Genomic DNA, 13,997 nt, shown 5'->3' with positions numbered 1-13,997 from the left:
AATCCTATTCATAGTGTGCATAATTTGCAGTTAAATTCACCTTTGATGTATTAGTGCCTTGGTTTACAGGCTGCCCATTTACAAGTCTCACATTAAAGTCAACGTCCCCCAATGATTTCAATAAAACATTAAAGCTTCAGGTTAACTCAAGGAGAAGAGCTCTTGGACGGGTGGGTGCAGGATAACCAGGCACTAAAAGTTCCCTTTGAACTCTCCATGAGCCCTTTCAGGACAAAACAGAAAGGTCTTTCCTTTGCTTCCATTAAAGCACTTGAACTCATCAATTTTTGAAGTAGCATTTAAAGGGTTTTCATGCTAGAGGATGCAGTGAGTGTAAACGAGGTCATTTTGCAAGAATTTCAGTTGAGAACACGCTGGATCTCCTTTCCTGGCTCAGTCACTTTAGGGATCTCAGAGACAAAAACTGTTAACTGTTTTCCCCCTGAATCTGAAAACTGAATAAATCCAGGCAGCAGCCTGGCGTTACCTCTGCAGCAACACTTCTCTGCCCACCACAAAATAAAAGCATAAAAAGCATTCCACTTCATCTTCCTCTGCTTTCGACTGAAATGCCAAATGCCAACATCACCATTTCTTATTGGCTTCCTTCCTCATTCCCAGGAACTGTGGGAGGTGGGAAAAGAAAACCGGAACGTGTCAATTTGTGCTGCTATTTATAAACAATTGCTGCCCGGTGGGGAGGTCCTGCTCAGAGCCATCCTCACCCCGAGCCCAGTGCTCACCTGTCAGACCCCGTGTGGGAAACAGCTTCAGGAACAGCAGCTTCCTATCAGGAACAATAGCAACCCTCTAAGGAGATTGAGACAGTGATGGGTTCTGGGCAAGCTGGACTCACAGGCAGCTCAGAGAAACAGATCTCACCCTTCTCATCCAAGGCACTGCTCCTGGCACAGCCAGCAGCAAGCAAGCTTTGGAGGACCTTGGGGAGAGGGGAGAGAGGCATCTGACAGCAGAGCAGAGCCAAGAGTGACTTCCAGTGCAGCAGGAATGCACAGTCTGCACGGCAAAAAAGGAATTATTGAGTCACATTATTAACCCCCTTGACAACTTTTCTGTCTCTTTTCACACTTCTGTGGACTTTGCTGAACATGCTCTAAGGATCACCAAGGTTATCATGAACATCTCTACTCACACCACAATGCTCCTGGCACACCACCTTTCAGGAATTCACCTCTCACATGGCTCCATTTCCAGAGCAGAGCTGGGCTTACTTATTTCCACGGTGGGGATCACAGACAATGCCAGCAATGGCACCAGGTAGAGGCATATGGAGAAATGCAGAGGAATTTTACAAGAGATGCTCACAAAGCCCCAGTGGCAAACAAAACCTCTGAGTGGATGGCAGGGACTGGGCAAAAGCAATGGCAAACATTTTAATTCTCAATTCCCATGGCCACTATGACTACAGGGAAACTTAACAAAAAAAAAAAAGGAAAAATAAAAAGAGTTAAAGAGTTGAATCCTTACATGGACAGCACTCTACAGTCATGAATCCTGAAAACAGAAATAATTGTCACTTGCATTTCATAGTATGAGGGAAACAGGAAAAAAAACTGAATAAGAATATGAAGCAGGCAGTTCATTCTAAGCTCATTAGAGACTGCTTTCAAGTCTGCAAAGGGGAATTTAAGAAATGATGCCGCTGCTATCTCTCCTGGCCCACCAAAGCAAGGATGGTCATGGGGCCGTGTTTCACTGTTCCTGTGTAAATCCAGGGGTGTCAGCTCTGCTGCCAGGGAGGTGAAGCTTTGCTGAAGCTGCCAGATGCAATGGTAAGATAACTTTCTGCTCCAGCAGCCTTGCAGATTTTGAAGAAAGGCAGCAAATAGCTGGGGACAGCAACTTCTTATATTTCCTCTGACATTTCTACTACCTTGTGAGACTCAGATTCTGACTCTGCATGAGATGGCAGCTGCGTAGTCAAAAGCTTCCCCAGGAAACCCAGAAATATGAGAGCACAGCCTGCATCTGCTGCCATTCTCAGAGCACACACTCCTGCCTGAACCCCTTGGGAATAACAGAAGAAAAGGATACAAAAGAAGCTTGTGGCTCCTCTGCAGCCAGGCTGACATGCCTGGACATCAGAGAACAAATCCCTGTGGAGGAGACAGGTCCCTTATCTCTTAGCTCACAAAGTCTGGGGTGGTGTGAGTACAGGCCTTGGACCTCTGCAGAGGGTGGCAAGTTCAGGCTCCACTGATTCTCCACAACTGAAAGCAGCCAGAGGCTGGATAAGCTGTGCACCAAGGCCAGGACGTGGTGTGCTGCAGGCAGTATGGAGGGAATGGCTTTGTGGAAATAAACTAGCAGAAAAAAAAGAGCTGAATAGAAGCAGCAGCAGTTACAGGGCTATCACAAAAGCACTGGATTCAACTCAGCTCTTTTTGTGCTCCTGCTATCACTAATTTTTAGTCCCACACTGCAAATATATGTGATGTAAAGACTGCCATCCCATCCTGACCTCTCTGAACAGCTCTGAGACACCTTGAGCCCCTGAACCATATTGAGATTTTCTGTAATGACTCAGTTGCAGAGCTATTCTCAGGGCTTGACAACTGCCTGAATGGTCCTTCAGGCTCAGCAAGGGACACTTGCCAGTGACTCATCTCTGGAAAATCTTTATCATCATTAATAACTCCAGGAGAGGAGTATCCACAATTGTGTTGTGCTGGATCTGGCTTTTTTTTAGGTTGGGTACACAATGTATTCCTCTGTGGATGTCAACAGTACCAGATCAGGACCCAGGCTGCCATGAGAGCACCTGAAAGAGCCTGTGGTCTGGAGAGGAAAAGTAAACCCTCTACATTCCTTGTCCTGGGTGAATCCCTCAGACACCTCCTGAGTGCCCAGTTGATATTTCAACAAAGGTATTTACAGCCATTCACAAGAGCACACTCTACCTTTGGAATTTTTGTTTAGTTTTGTGTCTCTTACCTTGCAGTTCATGCTTGCCTGGTTTCCACAGCACTTGATGCAAAGAGCATTTTCTTCACAATTAAAAGGAGAGCATCTTCCACAGATCCCTGGGACTGTCAGAAGCTGGGCAGCCCTGGGTAGCAGACAGACCCTGAGCTAATGAAGCATTAAATACATCCTTAACAAATTTTAAGCACAGCAGTAGTACCACTGTAACTCCAGCAGCCCATTCCTCTTTGTTTCTAGATACTTCCCCTATCAATGTTGTTTCTAGATACTTCCCCTATCAATGTTCCAAAACTCTGCTGCAAAGACACATGATTTGATCCAGAAAAATCATGTGTGCTTCTTCTGGATCAAATGTTTGGCTGCCAAATGGTGTAAGTTTCTGAACAGAAGTGTGAATTGAGAGGCAGAGGATTCTCAAGGTTTTGAAGCAGCTGGAGATTTCTCCTCGAGGTAGATTTTTGTGACCTGGCTATTCAGTAGCATTAATCCTCAGCTATTTGTTCATGATACAAATCATTTGGCTGTCTGCACTGAGGGGAGAGACAGCAACCTGTCAATGGCAGAGCAGCTGCACCACTCCAAGCACACAGATGGTGGGGATGCAGCTCGGTTCTTTCCTCTCTTTATCTCCCTCCTATCACATCTTATTTTATGCAACCCCACTCTCCCTCCACCCAGCTCTTTCAGTGGGGGAAGGAGATCCACTTGGGCCTCAGTGTGCCTAAAGAGCAAATGATGTTTTTGATCCAATGACTTCCTGAGCCTCTGCAGCAGCAGGCTGTCCTCACCCCAGGCAGAGGGCAGCTGCTGCTGCACACCTGCTCTGGCACCAGCAGCACTGCCAGATGAACGGCAGGGCAGGCAGGCGTGATGTGGGTTTGGCTCACGAGCTGCAAACAAATCCAGAGGAAATCCCTGCCTGCTGCAGAGGGCAGTGTGGTTTGGAAGCTGTTCCTGCAGAGTGGCTGCTGGTTTAGTCAGAGAAAAGCCTAATGGGTGAGCCCAGTAATTCTTGGATGGTGCCAGTTTGGCACTGGGCCTTTACTGGAGGTCTGAGGGAGGCTCTCAGATCCTCACTGGCGTCCAGCTGCCAGGGTTGTGGGCACACACAAACAAATGCCTCAGGAGCATCTTGAGGGCAAGACTGGCATTAGAATAATTAAAGATAAATAACCTTACCACAAAAAGCAGGTAATAAAAGGAACCCCAATTCATCAGTGTAAAGAACAACCTAAGACTTCTTCCCCATTCTCCTTCACTTGATAAAGCAACAAGTTATCTTGGACCACCCAACAGGCTGCCAGCTTGACAGAAGTTCTATGCAACTTCAAACTTTTTAAAATAAAAACCTTTTCAGTCTGGGTAGTGTTGTCTTTTGCTTCTCCATTCTCATTTGCCAGGCTGGCCGCAGAGACTTTCACTGTCATGCTGTCACTCCTGCCAAAATGTTCAAGAGCACTGCAATTTGCACCCACGAATGGATGGAGGAGTTTGTTTCCAGCAAAGGAGGGGTATGGCCTCCTGAGAGCACACAGCCTCCTGCTACCAACACAGCACCCTGTGAGCCTGTACAAGGGCACAGGGATGAAACAGACCCAGCCTCGAGGACCGGCCTCTCACCAGGCACAACAGAGGAAAAGAGCTGAGAGAAAAACATTACCATTTAAAACCTGAACAAAACTGCTTCTTCAACAAAAGATGATAGAGCTGAAGAGTTTACAAGCTTCCATGAAAACAGAGGAAACACCAGAGATCCAATATGACAAGTAACTGAAGAACAACATGATTTAGATTTTAGATCCAGTGGCACGACCCAACCAGAAGATTTCGCTACACATGAAACCAAACTCTTACAAAAAATCTTACAGAATTACAACAGCAAAAATTAGGTGATAACTGAAGAGGAGGAAGAACCTGGGTATCAAGGCGTACAGGGGAGTTTGTTGCTCTGTGATGGGGGACAAAACCAACCAGTAAGGGCTCTAACCTTCACAAAATCACCCAACCTCTGCTGAATTAGAGAGCACTGCTTCTCCACTCCTTCCCAGCAGGTCAGTGCTGGGAACCTGCCAAGGGTCCAGGCAAAGCAAACTAGGAGGGGAAACTCCCCAGAAACTAACCCCAAATCTGAAAGATGCTCAGAAGCCTGCACGAACCTAAGCACCATTTCTTAGATTTTTATTCAGGGAAAACTTTCTCTGACCGTCAAGGGCAATCCCACCTTGAAGGTGTGATTACACTCAGCAAAAATTAACTGCAAGTCAGGCAAGTTTTCCCCCAGGCTTTATTGAGCAGGCTCCTAAGCATTTACCAAATAGCACAAAAGCAGTTGCATTGAAAGGTCTAGAATTCTCATCTCTTGGGGTTTTTTTTTTCATTATTCTCAAACTGTGGAACCTCACACAGACTCACAGACCAAAATTCGACAGAGGCAGCTGCTGTGGGAATGCAGCACAAAAAAGATAATTAAGCATTAGGCAAAAATAGAAGCATGTGTTCTCCCAGGACACACTCTAGGTACAATCATTTATGGGTAAATAAAGAACAGAGACAGTGCTTCCACAACATCTCACAGCAGGAAGCCAGATGACTCAAAAACAGACCTAAAAACTCCTACATCCTTTCGTTTCCAAACCATGAGGGAGAAAAAGTCAGGATGTCACAAAAGGCTGGTGGACTCCATGCATGCCATGCTGAGTCAGCATCTCACTAAATTCCAAGGACACTACTGAGATGATGATCAGGCAGCAGCTCCCAAGGGAAGATGGGCCAGATCCTTGGTGCTATGCTCTCCACACAGGGTCAATGCATGAACACTGAGATCTGTTTGCATCAGGGCTGGAGTCACCATTCCCAGACATCTCCTGTCACTTCCCAAAGAGCCACAGTCCATTTAGCTTCCTCACAGTAAGCCAAAACCATCATAAATTAAGAACAAAACTGAATATTGGTCTGAGCAGGATCTGCAGCACTCATATCCTAGAGATTTCTGTTCCCAAAGCAGGAAGATAAGGGCTTTGCTGTAGTCAGCAAAAGAAAGTGTTTTTAAAGCATAATCAAAGCAAGTGTCTCTTAAACAGCTTCAAATATCCCCTATGACTTTGCAAATCCTGACCAAGGGCACCATCTTGCAGCACTTTAATCCAGCACAGCATATTGTGCTGCTCAATGGTATGAACTGTCTTTAAATTCCACTAAATCCAATGATTTTTCCTGCTCTTTATCAGCCTAATAAATCTGCTCCACTGCTGTCTCACTCATACAGGCAGGTGGGAGAACGTGCATCATAGTGGATGCAGGAGTTAAAAACAAACACCAATAAGGGTGGTTAAAAAAAAAAACCAGAAGCTTTTACTTGCTTCTATCTGGGATCTGTGAATGCGTGCACAGAGCTCTAGAGCCAGCCAAAGCAGCAGCAATGATACCCAAGTTCCACCATGCCCCTCTAGGAGGTCTCCTGATCACCGTGGCCATCCCAAGCCACAACCTGCCCCAGACTGTATCCCATAAGGAGCTGGGTCACACCCAAAGATCAGAGCGCTGCCCCAAGTGATGTGGGTCTTGCTGGGTAGAAAGCCATTCTGAGCTCTTCAAGGCTCCACCAGGTTTTGCAAAGCTCAGATGGATCGAGCAGGAATCCCAACAGCTGTGCAGCATTCCCCACATTCCCTATAACAGCATGGAGCAAGGAGCATCCAAGGGTATGTCCCAGAGTTTAAAGCTGCATCCAACCTTCCCAACAGCTACGGGATCACCTCAGAGAGGCTACCCAGGCTCTGCCTGGACACGCTGCCTCCTGCCTGAAAAGAATGGCAAGTCTCATACACATTTTCCACCAGCTGTGTCAGCAGAAGAAATACATCATCTAGATCCATAAAGAAATACACCATCTAGATCCATAATGTGTGCTTCTGGGAATCACATGCCACCTAATTCCCCAAAGAAGGTTACACCAGGCCCCAGGGACACACTGCACACCCAGCAGAGCAGGGATGCTGGTTTCAGAGCAGTGCCTCAGCGATCATGGTCAGTCTGTGAACACTGTGTGTACATGTTTAGCCATGCACATGTGTGTCCCTGCCTGGAAAACCAAAGGAAAAACAAGGAATGCTAAAGAAATGCTTAGGAAAGAGCCTAGTTAACTCAGTTAACCGCCCTCAGTGAACTCATTAGCTCAGTTACCTGCCCTACCATCCACCAGCTCTGAAGCCCTGCTGCCCACAAAATCCAGGCTCCAGTCTCCCCAGAGTTCAGAGCACTCCACATACAGGAGTCTGTGCTTAGCAATGCAATGAGCTGCAGTTTCAGTGTGCTTTTATCATTCCTCTTGCCATAACAGACTTTGGGACAAGAGATGACCATCTAGTCTGACCATCTGTGGGGGCAGCAGAACACCCTCCTTCGCAGGATTACCCGATATTAGAGTATTTTCATTTTCTAAGTGTTTTTCTTCTCCACTTGTTTAACACTGTGAATGGAGAAGCTGTTGAAGGAAGGCAGGCAAGCCAGGAGGCTGCCAGGGATACACGACTTCCAGCATTTATCACCCATTGGCTTGAGTGAGAGCAAAGGCAAGGCAGAGGAGAGAGGAAATAGCATCACATTTCTGCCTGTGTATGCAGATGATAGTCTTCATAAACTTAAATTGTTGCATCTTCCAACAAGCACAAGAATTTTTTCAGCAACAGTGGTGCTCCATTTTAATTATTTGTTTCCCTAAACTGGAGATTTACCTTCTAACTGTGGCTGAAGTGGCAATTGAGTGTCTGTAGAGGTCTGAGCACAAGGCAGTTAGGGTAGTCACTGCCACATAGTCATAAAATGAAAGTGTGAATGTGCAAGGCAGGGAATGCACTTTGTTTTGTGTTTATACTCTGCCTAGCACAGGGTGGTCTCAGTGCCTCAGCCCAGGGGCTTAAAGGCAGAAAAAAATCACCAATAAACAATAGATACTAAGGCAGATAAATGAGGAACTGAAACTATTTGTTAAATAGGCATGACAAAGGCTAATAGAATCAGCATCTATGGGACTTTCCTTATGCTACAAAATAATGACAAAGGCCAGGATTAAAGTGTGAATGATCAAGAAACCTTCATGAGAATTCAGTAAAGATCTCAATGTATTCAGAGGGAAGTAACAGCTCTGCAATTCAGTTCATCTCTCATTAACCATTGTTAAAAACTCCATGAAAGGGAAATGAAGTTAACTGAATTTAAATCAGCTAATAAATATTCTTTTCCCAGCAAAAAAAAAAATTAAAAGAGATGATACCACAAGTGTACTACCAATGTTAAAAACAGCAAAAGAAAGCTCATTGTACTCATGTACAGTAAATTCTAAGTGTGTAAACCTTGTATCTTATTCGTGGCTGGGATAATTCTTCAAATCAAATACTCAGGTAAACTGAGCAATGGTGACTGAAACACAGTATACACAGTACACAGGACAAATTTACCTTTTGACCTGGATTGATATTTTCTGTCTGTGTCACTGCAAACCATTCTGGTAGTCACACAAGCACACACTTTTGCCTGAGTATCTCCAGGAAATAGCTTAATAATGATAAATGAACAGAAGTCATGCAGAATAAAACAGAAAATCAACTCACACTGGAATTATACATGACAGAATTAATTTGGGAAGCATGCTGTAATGCTAAATTTGATTCATGCAAGCAAATCTCACTAATGCGGGCCAACATCTGGCTTCTTATCAGAACTTTGCAAGCTGCTTCTCGGTTACACAAAACTGGCTTGGATATAAGAATGAAGTCTTTCTCCGAATTTCCAATACCTTCTGTCATCAGGGATGCCAGAATTACCACAAGTATGTATTTTTCTGGGCACTGTGACCTGGATTGATCCAGACTTCACTGATAAGTGTTCTGGTCTGAAGGCCAGGTATCTGCCAAGGAAGGTGGGAATCTACCTTGGAATGGAAAATGTGACCGCCTTCCCTCCAAATCACCAGATGAGGAACTTTTGTGACTCAAGTTACACTTAATTAAAAGAGATTCATTCTTAAACCAGCATTGTAAACGCTTGTCCACGTATTACCTGCCTGCCTTTGAATAACCCATTCATGCTGAAGACAGACAAACTCCCCAATTTTTAAAGCAGCCACTATGAATCAGAATAAAGATCCTCCTCCGTATCTAGCAACAACATGCCATCTTGGAGCCCTTGTAACTCCACCAGTTGTGCAGGGAGAGCACGTCTAATTTATAAAAACCCTTGGTTTATTGTGGGATAGCAGAAATCTAGTGGAGGAGAGAGCACCTATTACAACATCCAATCACCCAGGTTATCGCACATTGTACTTCTCAGCGGTCTGGTCAGACTTTGCATGAACTCACCCAGCTCGTGTCTGAAGGGAGAAATGGAACAGCAACACAACAGTGCAGCAAAACAGCAGAACCCAGAGCTGCACAACCCTCTGAAATGGCTCTCCACATTTCACCAACAAGTTGTGCCTGTTCCTGGGCTCGGCAAAGGAAGAGGCAGCTGCTGTCCCAGACTATCCACTAGATTATCCATTACTGTCCAAGACTATCCATTAGGTTTTCTTTGCCAGTTACAGCTGAAACTAAAAACAGGAAAACACCCCAGGCCTATTTCTTTCCAGCTTTGCTTTAAGAGGAGAATTCATCATGGGCCCAAGAACACAAATTAACAAAGTCAACGCAAACCCAGGAATATTTGTAGCCCAGCCTGCTGTGCTCACCACTGGAGCGCCTTCCATCACTTTCCTCCTCCCACATTCCCCCACCACATGATCAGAACAGAATTCAAGGTGCTCCAGCATTTGTTTTACAGAATAACAGCAGCCAGGGGATGCTCATGTATTTCCTGCGTCAGAAGCTAAAGATGGAACGAGACCTATTAACTCATCCATACAAACCCAAGCTACCAGGGAATGACTGCCCTACAGAGGGGGCTTAGCAGCCAGCTCCCAACAGAGGAGCTGACCTGGCAGACTGAGGAGCTTTGTTTCCAAACCTGCACCCCAATCCTCAGGCACAGCCCAGCCAGGGAAGATGTGACTCCAAATGAGCAGCCCCACAGAACATTTTCCCAGCTCTTTGTGTCACACAACACCAAACAACGTTACCACCATTTTTCATGGAAGATTACTTAGATTCATTGCAAGCAGCTTTTCTTGATGCTCAAGGTACCTTCTCTTTTGCAGCCCATTATGTCTAATCACACCCTCTTGGCAAAGGCTAAGAGATTATGTTTCTTGAGTAATCATACCTGAAATCAATGGAGTCTTTGCTTTTCAGATTATCTAAGTATTTTTAATCATTCCTCAGAAATCAGTCACTTTTCTCTCCTCATCAGCTCTTTCCGTTCCCTCAGAAACTTTCCAAGAGCAAGTGCCTTACAATTATGGCAGGGAGCTAAATGTGCTTTATCCAGAGTGCCTATGTGAAGCCTGTTATGCTCTGTTCATAACTGGGATATCTGGACGCCGTGCTGTCTGTACAATGCTGCACTGAGCAGCCCCAGCCAGGCACAGGCCCTTGATTTGTTCCTGTGACTGCAGGTGCCCTTTCACACCCCATGCACACATTAACCCACCAATCACTTTCTTCTTTCCAGCCCTCAGTCTCCTCAGATTGTTCTGCATCGCTGGTGTGCCTGCACAGCGACAGGGTACTGCCAGTAACTGCAGGCACACAAGTTTGACACGTGAAAAGGTAAAACTCACCCATCTCTTCTGATGCCTTTCATGGTCCCTTGCACGTTCCTTCCCCAGCTGCCATCACCCTGGCTCCTACATCTCACCACTCCTGAGCAGAAACAGTTTTACCCTTGCTCAGGAAATGCACCACCACATTTCCTGACAGAGCTGCTCCTTTCTCTGCTGACACGAGCAACATGAAGGTACCTCTGTGGAGGTACCCAGCATCCTTGGGATCACAACTGTGCCCCAATTCACTCAGCAGTCTCCCAGGCAGATTGAATTTCAGCCTGAGTAACACAAAGGGGTAGATTGTGGCTATCTGATGGGCACAAAGGGAGTTGCACTCTACAGTTCCTGTGAGTTTTCAAGCTGTCGTGGGGTAATGTGACAGAAAGTAAACATCTTTCAAGTGAAAAGATCTCAGAATAAAATTTGTTTTCAGAGCCAGTCTTCATTTCAGATCTATAATCATTAAAAGAAACAATCTTCAACTCAATTGTGTGAGCAGAGGCATGCCCAGCACCGAGTGGCATTTTCAGTTAGCTGTCAGGTTTCATTTAGCATTCTGCACTGGTCCTGTGGCTTGGTCTGCCTGGAAATTTTAAATGCAAATGTATTTCCAGGATGACTTGAGAGAACAATATCAGAATTTTACCTCACATGACAGCTCCTCACTCAGTTCCATTCAACTCCCTTTTCCTCATTCCCATATACACAGATTTGCCCTTTTCCTCATTCCCACATACACAGATTTGCTGCTGCTGAAAAAAAAGGCTTTAACGAGAAAATCTTTACCCACTATTTTTTCCTGTTGAAAGACTTTCCCTCACTCTTCTGTTTAAAGAAACCTAAACCACAGCTTAAATAATGCTTTAAAATTGCCTAGAGCTCCAACTTGAGACACAGAGCAGACAAGGAATTTCTTTAACAGTAGGGAATAAAAGCACTTAATTTAAATCAGCCCCATGCATTATTTTCCATCTTCCAAGGGCTAAATATGCGCACTCCTAATTAATCACTTTTAGCAACACCTCAAACTCACCAGTGTTATCCTATGAAACTGGGGGAAAGCAAACACCTCCGAGACGATGTGCTGCTGGACAACCACTTGTGATTTTTTTCTCTTCTTTGTGCTCAGTGCCATTGAGTCCCAGGCCACAGACGTAGGCAGATAACCACCAGCTCTCATAATTCAACAGTTTCTGGAGAAGCTGTGACAGGGCTATTGCAGAGGCAAATTTCACTGCCCTTTTTCTGAAGGCATTTATTGAGCAGTGAACCACTTCAAGCAGTGTTAAATGATCAGAACCATCCTAACAGCTCTCCCTGGCACAAAGATGTTGCTGAAATGACCAGAACCAGAGCTGACAGCTCCCCCTGGCACAAAGATGTTGCTGCCCACATGTGATGCACAAAGATATTGTAGCCACTCATGTAAATGAAGGCACAGCCTCAGTGCAGCTCAGCAGCTTGTGCTGAGCCACATGGGAGCAGAACACATTCTAGAAATTACACTGCCTTCATGGTGCAGCAAAACATGCTCCAGTTTGCACTTTAAAGAACAGCTTTTTCATTTGCATCTGTGATTTATTTTCAAACACACTCACAAGAGTGATACTTTAAAGGAAAATGAAGAAGTAGGCCACGTCAGCAAGCATGAATGATCTGAGCCTCCAGCTCTGGACCAATCTATCTTGCTGCAGTTAATATCCATATTTAACACTACAGTTGAAAGAGGAAATACTATTTTTAGCCATTACCTATTACTTTCATTCAGAGATTAAGTGCCACATACTATTACTGTATTTACAGAGCTGTTCACCAATCCCGACAGCTTCTAGACTACAAAAAAAATTAATTAAAGTAATTATACTGGCATGCCTTATTGTGGCTAGATTTTACAACTGTGATTCTGTTATACAAATTAAATGGAAGTGCCTCCAGAATGGAAGTGATAGGAGTTATGACTGCAACCCAAGGATCAGATTTTTTTAAGTGCTCCGGGTGTGATTTTCTTATGCACTGAAGATAGAGAATTTGGCTTAAAACAGACACATTTCCCTCACTGTCTCCCAAAGCCCTCTGGATATAAAAGTCTGGATACTGAAAAGAAAGACCTGAAAATCTAGCAATTAACTCTGGACCCTAAATACAAGCTAGAAGTATTCAAAATCTGGCTATGTCTTGGGTGATGAGTAAGTACTTACAGAAATTCTTCTTAAACTCTGCTCTGCAATGTCTTTTTTACTGAGTTCCACTGGAACTGTGTCTTAGTTCCATATTCCTTCCAGAGTTTTCCCTTAATTCGATTATTAATAAGTAACAGTGAGATGAAGCATGAAGTCACTCTATCAGCAATGTATATTATAGACATGAAATCCCTGTCAATACATGTTTCATAATAAGCCACTTATCACTAGTCTACCACAGAGGAGCTAGATTTATACAGGGTATTCACCCGACTCCTAGAATGAAGCTTTAGCTCTGCTTTGGCTACGAGAGAAGTTTCAGACAAAGAACAGTTTCGCCAGGCAGTACCACAGCTCTACATTCAACTACCTACAAGATGCCAAGTGGGTCCATTATTCTACAGCTGGCCTATAGTGAAGTATTCCTATAATTAAAGTTGTAAGAAAGCTGCCTAATCATCACCTAATAATCGTCTTTTCCTAAGAGCTAACAGGTGCAACAGACAGAAGAAATGACAAGAATTTATTTTAAATGAAGCATCAAAATTTAGCTTTAGACCTATCTTCTATTATTCATCAACGTGCTAGTAAATGCAAAACCTAATTGTTTCCTGCAATCTACCATGACTTGCTTACAAGTATGATGCCAGCTGGAAATGATAAGCGTCAGGAAAGCTAAACAATTTTCTTTAACCTTTTTTAAAGGCTGTTCTCTCTTGTTGCTTCTGCAATATCAAAGCACAGGCACACATCCAGCCTAATGCATTCCTGAAGAAAACGAAGACACCGGACCTTTACCAATGATCACTTTCAAGCTGCCGAAACTAACAACGACCGCGTACACACACACACTGAAACGGACGAGCCCATCTCCTGCATGAGCCATCGGAGACTGTGCATTTCAGGGTGGAAACATGCAAAATCATTCTGCAAGAACATTTTACTCATGCATGGAGGTCTTACTCGCGTAAATAAAGCTTACAGCAGTCAGAGCACAGGAATCACATCTACAGCCAAGTCCAGTTACCTGAGACGGCTATGACTGACTGGAAGAGAAGGAGAGCAGTGTCTGCACAAACCCTGAAGGGAGTAAAACCTGCGAGCCCGAGCTCCAGCATCCCCAGACACCTTCCCAAAGGCTGCCAGGGCTGCGTCTCACCCACCGCAGCTCACAG

The 13,997-nt window shown here is 44.6% G+C and overlaps 1 protein-coding gene across 5 annotated transcripts in view; it reads right to left on the bottom strand.

The window, feature by feature from the left end:
* The window catches only part of PRR5 (proline rich 5), a 66,326-nt gene that overhangs the window by 46,631 nt on the left and 5,698 nt on the right, over positions 1-13,997 (bottom strand). Inside the window, exon 1 of one of the 5 annotated variants that reach the window (XM_005428408.2) lies at positions 13,805-13,932. The exons of 1 other annotated variant lie outside the window; for it this stretch is intronic. The gene's annotated coding sequence lies outside the window, so the exon portion shown is untranslated. Of the gene's footprint in view, positions 1-10,657; positions 10,674-11,675; positions 11,693-13,804; positions 13,933-13,997 lie in introns of those variants that run through there. 3 more of the 5 variants (XM_031063140.1, XM_031063137.1, XM_031063138.1) reach the window with 3 other exon arrangements.

This window comes from Geospiza fortis, unplaced genomic scaffold, assembly GCF_000277835.1.
Source record: "Geospiza fortis unplaced genomic scaffold, GeoFor_1.0 scaffold292, whole genome shotgun sequence".
Classification (NCBI taxonomy): Eukaryota; Metazoa; Chordata; class Aves; order Passeriformes; family Thraupidae; genus Geospiza; species Geospiza fortis.
This window is presented reverse-complemented; position numbering and strand designations above follow the sequence as displayed.